We start from the raw sequence: 12404 nt of genomic DNA on the forward strand, positions 1-12404 counted from the left end.
GACATTGGTGATAATTTAACCAAAACACAATCAAGAAAGCAGGACCAACTAAGAAGGAAATCACATTTTCCATCTGTATTGTTGGAAAGGTCATCATAATGACAAGGGCCACTTTAGACTATAACTGACCCAAAGATCTAACTTTTTCCTTTCCTTCAAGTAGAAAAGAAGTAAAAGATTCTCTATCGAGTATAGTCTAATTAGCCAAGTCATGAACATTTTAAAAGCTAATGTCTTTGGAAAATAATTGTGTTTTAGTGTATAGGGTCTAGAGTAATTCAACACAATTAGAAGTCTTCAAATTTTCATGAAGTTAAAAGAGATTAACATTCTGAGAATATGCGAATGCAAATTTCCCTTCTTAAAAATTTTAGAGGAAATATGTTTCCAGTCAAGTAGCAAAAAGGTAGGTTTTTTTGTGGTTTTTTCTGTGTGTATGTGTGTGTTTGTTTATTCGTTTGCTTTATTTGGTTTGGTCTGTTCTTTTTGACAAAAAGGCTAGATAATAATTTATATTCAAAGTTCATCTTTCCTGGAAATGTTTTAAAAATGAGTAGATTTTAAAATATTGTTTTTAACACACAAATGTTGTTTAATTTATTTTACTGGGTATTTCAGGAAAACAATCCTTGTGACATAGGGGCCCATTAACATACATCACTACCACCACCAACAACAATGATAATAATAATACATTATATAATATTTGCTATACACTGGGGGAATAACAATCTTGACTGCTATTCAAAGATGGGTCGGCCTACTTGAAGTTGATAAACACCCTACTGGAGAAACAGGAGTTTTCATGTACTAGGTTAGTGAAACCATCACCAGCAGACCACAAGCCCTGCTTCTTTTTTGGCCTCCATATGCACAATCCAGGGGATAATTCCTGTAGAGACCTAATTGAAAGTCTGTCTCTGCAATTTTCATATATATGAATATGGCAGTAGGGCAATAATCTTTTGATGCATTGTTAAACTGTAAAGAATGAAAAAAATAAAATGAATGCTAGCAGAAATTGTACACTTAGGGAGTTGCATTGTCCTTTGCATAGTCTCACCCAGCCCACTAATTTTGCTATCATTTAAAGACTTGAAAGGGTCTTGAAATTTAGCCTCTAGTTTTCTATAAGGCATTTTGAGTCCCAGACCATAAGATCCTATATATCATCTATTTGAACTCCTTAAAAATCTGTTCTTCTGAAGTCCAGAGTATATGCCACTATATGTTAGTATCTAAATAAAATATAAATGTTTACATTTATTATAAAAATATTGATATTTTAAAATTTTATTCTTGAAAATTCTAGGATGGAAATGTGTTTGATATTAACTATCTATGCTGTGGGTATGAGCGCCTGGTTGAAAAGAATAGCAAGGAAATGCCATTTATTCAAATCAGCCCCCAACTCTAAAATCTCCAGAGACAGCCTTGTCAGAGATGAAGAATACAACACTATCATAAATGGAAACTGCTAGAAACAACAAGGCAACAAATGCTACATCCATACTTTTATACAAACATTTTTAACCCATAATGGAAAATAGCTGGGAGAAAGGAAAGACTCTATTGAGCTGTAAAATTCATAAATGCAATCTCATTTCAGTAAAGTTCTTGCTCAAGAAAGAAAATCACATGTGCTGATTTTAACTCCACATTTAATTCATAGCAGATACCCATCGTGAGAATGTTTTCTCACCATATGCATTCCCATAATTGTCTCCTTGACAAAATGGGTACAACCTCCTTTTAAATTCCAAATGAACTCTTGAAATGAGCACAATCTCCCTTACTTAACTTTAATGTTTCTACTCCTTTGGTGAATAAAATGCAATGGGAAAAGCAAGTGTTGGAGAGAAGCTTATGAATTATTAGAAATTTACAATTCTTTCAATTGTCACCTAGGCAATTTTTCATCACTGAAGAAGAAAACTGACTTTGTTGGTGCTACTGAAGTGAAATACAAAATACTTAAAAAATAAAGTATTCTTTAAAAAACAAATATTTGGATTGTTTTCCAAAACAGAAATATTTTTTAATTGAAGAACTTGTTTTTGAAAGGATTATTAATGCTTCCAATCACATACATATGAAAACACACACACACACACACATTACAAAAGAGGAACCATCCTCTATAACCACCTTCTCAAATCTGATGAACATTTCAAAATCTAGTCCAAAATGCTATTTCCTCCCTTAAAAACCTATGTTGAATGGCCCATCTAAAATTAATCTACTTAACATATCAGTCCTTAAGTCAACAAACATTTATTATATATCTATTCTGTTCTAGTCCTCATACTAAGAACTATGTATACAAAGAAAAGCAAAAAAATAGACCTGTCTTCTAGGAGCTCAAAATTTAATTAGGGAGACATGTAAATAACTATGTAGAAATGAGCTAAATAAGAAATATGACCTTTATCAATGTATACCACATTTTTTTCATAATAGGGTATGTGAATGTGTGGTTGTTTGTCTGTGCATACATCTTATATTTACCACTAGATTAAAAAGTTCTTTGAGTGCCAGGATCATATCTTATTTTATAGAAGTTAACAAATATTAACTGAACACATATTTTATCACCCTTCAGATGCAATATTATATGCCAGCCCTGGAGTCAGAAGGATTCATCTTCCAAAGTACAAACCTGTACAGAAACAGTTATTAGCTGTATGAATCTGGGAAACTCACTTAAACCTTTTCCCCTCAGTTTCCTCATTCATTGAATGAAGTGAGGAAGGAAATGCCAAGCCATTCCAAGATCTTTGGCAAGAAAACCCCAAAAGGGGTCATGAAAAGTCAAACATGCATGAACAAAATACAACAATGCGAGTATCACCTCCTTCATTTTTGTCAGCCAGCCATAACTTTTTTATTGTATCTATGTTTTCAGTTATTTATTTTCAACACCATTTCTACTGTCAAAGGACATTGAGCTTGCAGTTCACTGAAACCTTCACATTATTTATAGAGGACCTTCCTAGTTACTTTCTTCCAGTGCTTACTTGTGAGGTATCTTTTTTTTTCACCTTGAGTACAATATTTTAAATTAATCTTCATTAAACTTAATTTTTGTAAATTAATTTATCAGAAATTCTGTAATTTATAAACCCATAGTTGCTTCACTAAGTTCCTATGAAAAAAGTCTTCTTGATAATAGTGGATTTAATCAACATCAAAACATGTGGTCAGACTTTATAATGGATGTTAATCTGAAAAGATGCTTAACAAAATCATGCATTACATCTAGTTCCTTTTGCAAAACATTAATCCTAATCCTTCAACATATTACAGACCAATTTACTCAAATTCTATCTCTCTTATGTGGAGCAAAAATAGAAGGGAAAAGAAAAATACAACTTCTGAGGTATGAAAAATACATTAGGAAATAATAATACATCTTTTCATTTATGCTCTAAGGTCTATTACCACGAAGGCTGACTATTTCGATAACAAAAATAAATACAAACAGCAAAAAAAAGAAGAAAAAAAACATTTGTTTCACATACCTCCCATCCACAAATTCTTTTAAGGTACTTATATTCATTTTAAGGACCAATGTTATATCATCCACAATCCAAGATGACTTGTCTGTATATAATATTCCCCTCTTTAGGCTACTTCCCCAGTTCACACTTGTCTCAGTAGCCCAGTTTCCCAGAGGGAAAGTGACGCATATTCCTTCGGGATTCTTGGGATAACCCTGTGGTTTTCTTGTACTGATGATATTTACAAACACTCATTTGTGGACTTCTAATTGATGTTCAGAATTTTAGAAAATTTATTTTTGTGCATGTAAAAAAAGGACAGTTTTTGTAGCAATAATTACCCTTCCTCAAAACCTAAGTTATACTTTCGCATTTCAAAATCAAGGTCTTTGAGGTGAGAGGGTTTTAATTATATAGTAAAATGGCACTGCAGCACATGTGTAGATACCATTTGTACCAAAGGGAAAACTCATAACTCCTTGTTACAGAAAGTCTTTCTCCCTCTTTTTGGAATCCTCACGAAGTTGCCCTTGGCTTTTATTGTCTACTGGGCTCCAAGGGTCAGTGCCCTGTCTTCAGTTTAACTTTTGTCAATGTGTCTGATTCATCTCCTGTGTGTTTTTCAACTCATAATACATATTCTTCCAACAGCCACTGTTGCTTCAGGCTTCCACTGGACATTGATGCTCTGGCCTTTCAAAGTTTTTAAGAACATAACCTGGCCAATTCTTTCTCTATCTATTCAATTACTTTTTTGGTGAAGCCTTTCTGTTTTCCCCTGGCATATCTCTATCAACTCTCAGTGCTATTTTATTATTTCAGTCTCTTTAGTAATAATACAGAAAGGAAGAGAAGACAGAGAGAAATACTCCTTCCCTTATGTAAGAACAATCACTTTTCTACAGCCTGGGTTTCATCTCCTGAATTTTTAGTCCTCTCCCAGTCAACTAGCTGGCTCTGAAGTAATTATTGTCTGTATGTAACCCAACAGAAGAGACTTGATTTTCATAAACTAATAAGAAGGAATTTCCTGTATGGTATCATCTCTCTTTGTCTAGTGACCTAAAGCCTTTATACTCCTTTTAAACAGATTAAAGTTATATTCACGCCTAGGTTATTTTTGATTAATTCATTAATTCAGTTGAGGTTTCTGATTCTTCTTTGAAGAACTCATGTGGAGATGAAGGGAAATGGCTGCTTATCTTTATATTTATTCTTTTTGAGAATTGAATTCTGCAATATCCTTCAATCCAGTGTTCTATTTTCCTTGAATTGGGGCTTGTCACAAGCCACAGAATTTTTCTACCAGCTGAGATAATCCAGGTTCTTTTAGAAAAGAGTAGCTGCATTTCTAATTTCGACTTCATTTCAAACTTCAGTCCCTAAATGCCCAGTAAATCAATTGCTTGCATTTACATCACCCCAGGGGTAACTTTTCAGATACATGTGACTTTTATATGGCAGTAAAGACTCTCATTCTCTAATCATGGGAAGTAAAACACCAAAGAAATTATTCTCCCTGCATCATTCTCAAAAAATGTTCTGTCTTTAACAGCTCGCCTCTAGACAGCTCCAATTTAAACAAAACTCTTTAATTTTTCTGGCTGAGTAATTCAGACAAGTCAGCTAAATGCTGTTTATTTAAGCATTAGTGCCAAGGTATCATGGATGCATTTAAAATTATCACCTTTGTGGTTTAGTAAAGAAAAAAAAATGATGACTATTAAACCTGATTTACCAACAGGTGAAAACAGGGAGGGAAATGAGTGTGAATATTTACTTACAATGTGATGCATGCTGACAATTGAGGTCTCCTAGGATGTTCATGGAGTAATGGCCAGCTGCAATCTGTAATAGGCTTAGTGAGATCCAACCCAAGCCTTCACCTCAAATTCTTTTACTTCATATGCCACTCCAATAATCTCAATTCCAACTTCACCTGGAAAGAAAGGAAGATCATCGGGTTTTCATAATGATTAAAGTATAATAACTGAAACATATGGTTTTAAGATTTTTTCAAGAGCTTGCTTTATGTATATTATCTGATTTGATTTTTCACTAAAGCCTCTAAAGTCAATGTTATTTTTATTCTTATTCTATAGATGAGGAAATTGATTAAGAGAAACCTAGTGACTTTCCTACACTCACAGAATGTAGGCTACATCAAAGGCCAAATTTGACTTGAAGTCTGCTTGATTCTCAGTTTTGGGATATTTCTATTTGCTCTCTCTTCTTGGTCATTAATGGGCTGAGTATCATTACTGAGAATTTAATAGAATATTAATATGTCAATCAATGAAGCATATGATGATAGATCTAAAGATGGAAATGTTAATATGAATATATGGATCACCTGGATTTGATGGAGGTACCTTGTTATCCAAATGGATTTTTATGAGACCCTGGAAAATGCCCTTTGGCTAAAACTTCAGGCTGAACCCAGATAGCTAGGCGACAAATCCCTATTTACTAACTTCTCTCCCCAAGTGAGTAAACAAATCAAAATGCCCCTTTTGACTAAACTTCAACTAAGAGTCCCTATTCACCATTTTCTTTCCCCCAAAGAGTACATAGATCTTATCACTCTCCTTAGCAAATATCTAGACATCCTTGTCCTCGGTAAAAGCTGCCTGTTATAGTATTTGCTTTAGGTTAATTTGTATCATGCTAATAAAACTGACCTCACCCTGTAACCAGGGAGCCAAGAAAACCTTATATACCCTCAGAAAGAGGGAGTCCTTGGGCTTTCTTGGGAGGGAAGACTCCACACACGATCATGTGTTATTCCTTTCTTCTTGGGACAAAATATTAAATTAATATTAGGTCTTTTTTCTGTCTTTATCTGATCTGGTTTTATTCTGTGGGAGACATGTCTCTGATCTGTTTTTATTTTTCTTCTTGTAGGAGATATTATAAGATATTATAATTTCTCTGATCTGTTTATTGATTCTGTTTGTAGGAGACAGGCAGATACAAAAGCTATATTTTAATATTGTACAGAAGCAACCTCAGAGGGCCAAACACAAAGTATCATCTTCATTTTCATCAATAAGCATGTATTAACCACCTATTATGTGACAGGTACTGGACTAAGTTCTAATGATACAAAGAAAAGGAAAAAAAAAACATGGGCCCTTCCCTCAAGGAGTTTACTTTCCAATGTAAGGGGATGGGGGTACATGTAAGAAAATAGGTTTATGAGTGGTATCTACAAAGTACTAGTAGGTGGGTGCAGTGGGAGAGATAGCAAAGATCTGAAGTAGAAACTGGTTTTTGATATAAATTTTGAAGGAAGCTAGATATTCTAAGAGAAGAATATAATATTGAGCATTCCAGGTTTGGGGGAAAGTCATTACAAAAGTACAGAAAGGGATAGAAGATGGAGGATTATATGTGAACAAAGGCAAGTAGACCAGTATGTCTAGGCCACAGACTGTGTGGGAAGGGAGTCAAGTATTATGCTGATTATCTAATAAGTAATTAGAAGATACATAACAAGAAAACCATAAAATTAGATGAAAATGTTACTAGTTACTAATATTAAGAAAAAGAAATTAATCTAACATTCATAAATGTGAAAAAGATGATAAAAGAAATGGGAAATGTTGGAGGGACTATGGGAAGACAAACGGGAACATTTATTGTTGGACCTGTGACTTAGTCAAACTAAATTTCTAAAAGCAATTTGAAATTATGAAAGAAAAGTTATGAAAGTTTATCTACTTTTTGATTCTCTCAACAGTATTGGGCATGAACCTTTAGATGACAAAAAAAAAAGATCAAACAAAAGAGAAAAATACCATATCTTGCAAAACACCCCAAACAGTATTCTTTGTGGTAGCAAAAACCCTGGAAAAATACTGGGTGCTTATTGATTGGGGAACAGACAAAAATTCTATTCTGGGACATGTTTTGTAATATGAAATGGTGAAGATGCAGAATTCACAAAAACTTGGGAAGTTTCATATGAACTGATGAAGAGTGAAGAAAAAAGAAACAAACTGAATATCTATAGTAATGTAAACTGTTCAAATGTAACACATCTTAAGATTTTAAGTAGAGGAAAAAGCTGATATGTTATTTATGTATTTTTTTTTTGCAGGGCAATTGGGGTTAAGTGACTTGCCCAGGGTCACACAGCTAGTAAGTGTCAAGTGTGTAAGGCTGGATTTGAACTCAGGACCTCCTTAATTCAGGGCTGTCACTTTATCCACTGTGCCACCTAGCTGTCACTTGATGTGTTTTTATAGGAGTAGTTTCCTCACCAGGAATTCCCTGTAATCCTATACCAACAAAATCATACATCCAGACATACTCACCCCACCAAGAAAAAGAAAAAAGAAAATGAAAATGTACAGAGCCAGCATGGGAGTAAAATCTGCTACAATTTACTTGGACTCAGGAAGACCTGGGTTCAAATTTTCCCTAAGGAATTTATTAATTGAATTATCCACGGGAAGTTACTTAAACTCTCTGTCTCAGTTTCCTCATCATCAAATGAGAAGTTGGACTCAGTGGACTCTCAGGTCCATTTCAGTTCTAAATCTATGATCTTGGAACCAGATTCGGCTTGATACAATTATCAATAATTCCCCATTATCTATGGTGCAATAGATTACCCTTCTTTCAACTGAGATATGGTAGCTTTTTAAGGCAGAGTCCTACACAGGCTACAAGACACTGTTGTTTCATTTGATCGATTTTACATACCATTACTTTTGGTTATAAGAGATGATTCTAAGGGGTTATGGTATTGGGAAGTCATAGTGACATGAAAAAATGAATATAATATTAATGATAGGAATACAGACTTAAATTTGGAAGGTGTCTCAGAGGATACTTATTCCATTTAGGAGCAAAGGGATAAATGATTTGCCAGAGTAAAAGAGAAGGCAAGCTTCAGAGGTAGGATTTGAATCAAGGTCTATTTCTAAGTTCAGAAGCTATGTGCTTTTCTCTACACCAAACTTTCCCTGTGTAAGCAATAATTTTCCTGAGATATAAAATGTCTCTTTCAAAATATGAATGAATGAATATTCCTAGGAATTATGCCTTTTCATTGGGTTAAACCCAATTGCCTATATTTATATAATGCTTTACAGTGTTTTAAAGGATTTTCCACCAAACAACCCCAATGGATGGCATCATTATAATAACTATTTTAGGTGGAAAAAACTGAAGCCTGGACATATCCAGTGAGTTTTCTATGTCTCCTAATTGCCCAAGCTGGGACTCATATCACTGTCTCCTAACTGCAAGCTCAGGGCTGTCCAACTTTATGAAGGTTCCTTCCTTCCAGAAAAAATTAATCTCATTTTCAGGAAGAAAAATCTATAGTTTCACAAAAGTCAACAAAATCGTCCACTCAGAAAATTAACAAGGCGGGTATTTATGTGGTCATGAAGCTTGGTTTAAAAATAAACACTGATTACAGGGGGAAAAATACTCCTTTAGTTAATTGGTTCCATGTAATTGAGGTCACCATTCAACCATTTATAAGATGTTCATCACTAAATGCTTTTCAATTTTTTATGAAGCATGTAATCATTCTGAGTATTTTTGTAAGCATCCCAGGTAACAGTATAAAATATGCTAACCATATGAATCATTCTTAAAATGCTATTGGTGACATTTTAAACATAAAAATAGTAAATCTGTATGTTAATGAAATGATTGATATCTTTCCTTAACAGTGAAAGACTTGGAATTATATCTCCATCTTCCAATATTAAAATTTTAAAGTATGTAGAGGACTAGAAGAGAAATGCAAACATCATATACTAGTGTATTTTGCATGTGACATTTTCCTTCCTTCCTTCTTTCCTTCCTTCATCTTCTTTCTTTTTCCCTATTCCTCCTTCCTTCCCTTCCTTATTTCCCTTCCCTTCCTTTGTCCTTCTGTTTTCCCTTTCTTTTTCTTTTATTCTTTCTTGTTGATAACAAACTCATTCAAACTATATTGAATGGTCTAAAAAGTTGTGTTCCTAACTACAATTATTCTGTATTCTAAATACATACTTCCTCATAATTGTTTTTAAATTACTCAATTTATTCCTGAATTATTTGTCATTAACAAAACCAGGTTGTTACCCCCCCCCAAACAACAACAACAACAAAGAGTTAATTATTTATAAAAGTAGCCTTTACATACATATATGCATTATGCAACTGGACAATCATATCTATGTTTGTGATTCTTTACTTAGGATGAAAAAAGCTAATATTAACTTTTTATTTTTAGCATTTTGTAAAATTGACTGAAATTTAATTTAATATTAACAAATTACTAAACTGGTACTCTTTTCAGAGTAGTGAAGTAAGTACTATTGAACAGGTTTCTTAAAATTTTTTCCACTCCTGACCCCTTTTTTGCTCAAGAAATTTTTTTTATGCAACCCAGGGTGTATAGGTATATAGGTATATAAAATTGGTATATATAAAGTTTTACTGTTGCCATATTTTTCACGAACCCCACATCTAGTTATTCAACCTTATATAAGGTCATGACCCACAGTTTAACAAACTAGGCTGTAGACAACATTAGGATAAAATAGGTTTCTTATTTCCAAGAAATTAATATTCTAACAACATTAAACAATCTCCTAAAAGTAGTATATTGTAGTGGAAAGAACACTGGGTTGGCATTCAGGAGATTTGAGTTCAAATCCTAGCTTTATTGCTTATTCTCTGTTGGACACTGGACAAGTCTCTTCACCTCTATGTGCCTTAGTTTCTACATTGGCAAAATTATGAGGCTATGTCAAATGACCTCTAATATCTCACAGATTTATATCTATTATCCTATAATATATGTCTTATTAAATATACTGGATCATGATATTTAGTGTGATATTCTGCAAACAGTCTCTATACTGCTGTATAGTCACAGAGCCTGAGTGGGAAGGGCCCTCAGATGTTGTCAAGTTTAAGTCATACCTACTCAGTAACCCCTTCTACAACAACTCTGATAAATGATCTTTCAGTCTCTGCTGGATATAAGGAGGGAACATATACATCCTAAGGCAACTAATTCATCACCTTTTTGGATGGTTCTAGTTGTTAAGAAACTTGGTGTTGATACTGTTTGTTTTCTATCATGAGGCTAAAATTCACCTCTTTGCATATTCTACTTATTGATCCTAATCCTGTATGTAGGGCCAAGGAGTTCAAGTTAAATCCCTCTTCCACCTTGAGACAACCCTTCAAATACTTGAAGTAAGCTATCGATGCCACTATTCTTCACCTTTAACTCTTCAGTTCTTTCAATAATCCTGGTATGGCATAAATTCAATTCTCTAGGCCATCTTTGTTGCTCTGGAAATTATCAATGTCCTTCATAAAATGCAATGTCTACAACGGCATATGGGCAGATGCTGTCAATGTTGTTTAAATTTTTAAAATAGTACTAATGAAATAAAATGGATAGAATTGTCCATTTTTTGCCAGAAATGAATTTTGCACAAACTCCTTCAGCCTCCAACTATATCTTAAACTCTCACTTCTAGTTAATGGGTACCAGAAGTTACAAGCTGGGTAGAAAAATATATTAATTATACCTAGAAAAGGAACCATATTCCTAGAATCATGATATTATGTGAAGTTTCTAGGAAAATTCCTTAGATTTGTAACTTTATCAGTACAGGGAACTTTCAAGCAAAGACACCCCCTGTACCAATGCAGCTTGGTACCTTTTCTATAACTCATAGGAGTAGAGAGTTGTATGGAATATTGAGGCATCAAGTCACAGTGTTAGCACATGTCAATTTTTCCTGGCTCAGCTCTCTATCTAGTATTTAATTCAAATTATAGTTTTATTTAGTGGGAATTTTCAATGTTACAGGGAGAACATGGCATGACCCACAGCTACAGTCTGGAAGACTAAAATAATCACGATCTGTTTCTCAACCACTTTTTGTCAATGTAGACGGAGTCCCTCAATGCACTCCAGCTTGATCCTCAACTATCTTCTTATTGTGAACACTCCTGAGGCAGGTAAACCAGCCTGGCATCTAGCACCTGAGAATATCATATATTCTCTTGTAAGTAGATAAAACTCTCTGACCATGACTTATCTCACTAATAAAATAGGGAGAAATAGGGGGCAGCTAGGTGGTGCAGTGGATGGAGCACTGGCTTTGGATTCAGGAGGACGTGAGTTCAGGTCCGGCCTGGGACACTTGACACTGGCTGGCTGTGTGGCCCTGGGTGAGTCGCTTGGCCCTCATTGGCATGCCAAAAAAAAAAAAAGTAAATAAACAAACAAACAAACAAACAAATAAATGAACAAATAAAGAGGGGGGGGTGACAACAACTGTAAAAAAAATAGGGAGAAATAATACATACTAAAACAAACTCACAAGGTTGTTGGAGAGGTGCCCTAATGGCACACATCCCTTTACTATTTTAGAGATTATAAAACACTTTCATCATGAAATTATAATGACTAAGAAAGGCTAAAATAAGAGATACAAGAAGGCAACTCTCCCAACTTCTTTGCAGAGGTGGAGAGCTGTGGGTATAGAACATGGCAAATGTGATGTCAGGCTTGTTTTTCATAGGTTGTTTGCATTTAATCAAGTGACTTCATTTGCCATTTTCTAGTTTAAAAGAGATGACTCTGGGATGTGGAAAGGAATATAGAGGGTAATGAATTTAATGTAAAAAACAAAATATATAAACATATATTTTTATATCAAGAACTTTCTGAAAACACCCCTATTTGTGTTAGGTACACAAATATAAATAAACCAATTTGAATAATTTTATTTTGAGGTTATAATTGCATTGATACATGGTAGATTCACCTATGACATTAAGTAACATATAGTCATACCAATGATCACCCAGATAATGAGTATTGGACACAGCTTTTAAATTCAAGCCTTCTGATTGGAGGGCCAGGTG

General features: G+C 34.1%; 1 protein-coding gene across 1 annotated transcript in view; it reads right to left on the minus strand.

Annotated features, from left to right (window-relative positions):
- MGAT4C (MGAT4 family member C) overlaps positions 1 to 12404 on the minus strand; it is a 749687-nt gene that overhangs the window by 703263 nt on the left and 34020 nt on the right. Inside the window, exon 2 of the mRNA XM_043967011.1 lies at positions 5285 to 5439. The gene's annotated coding sequence lies outside the window, so the exon portion shown is untranslated. The remainder of the gene's footprint in view (positions 1 to 5284; positions 5440 to 12404) is intronic.

Source organism: Dromiciops gliroides, chromosome 5, assembly GCF_019393635.1.
Source record: "Dromiciops gliroides isolate mDroGli1 chromosome 5, mDroGli1.pri, whole genome shotgun sequence".
NCBI classification, from domain to species: Eukaryota; Metazoa; Chordata; class Mammalia; order Microbiotheria; family Microbiotheriidae; genus Dromiciops; species Dromiciops gliroides.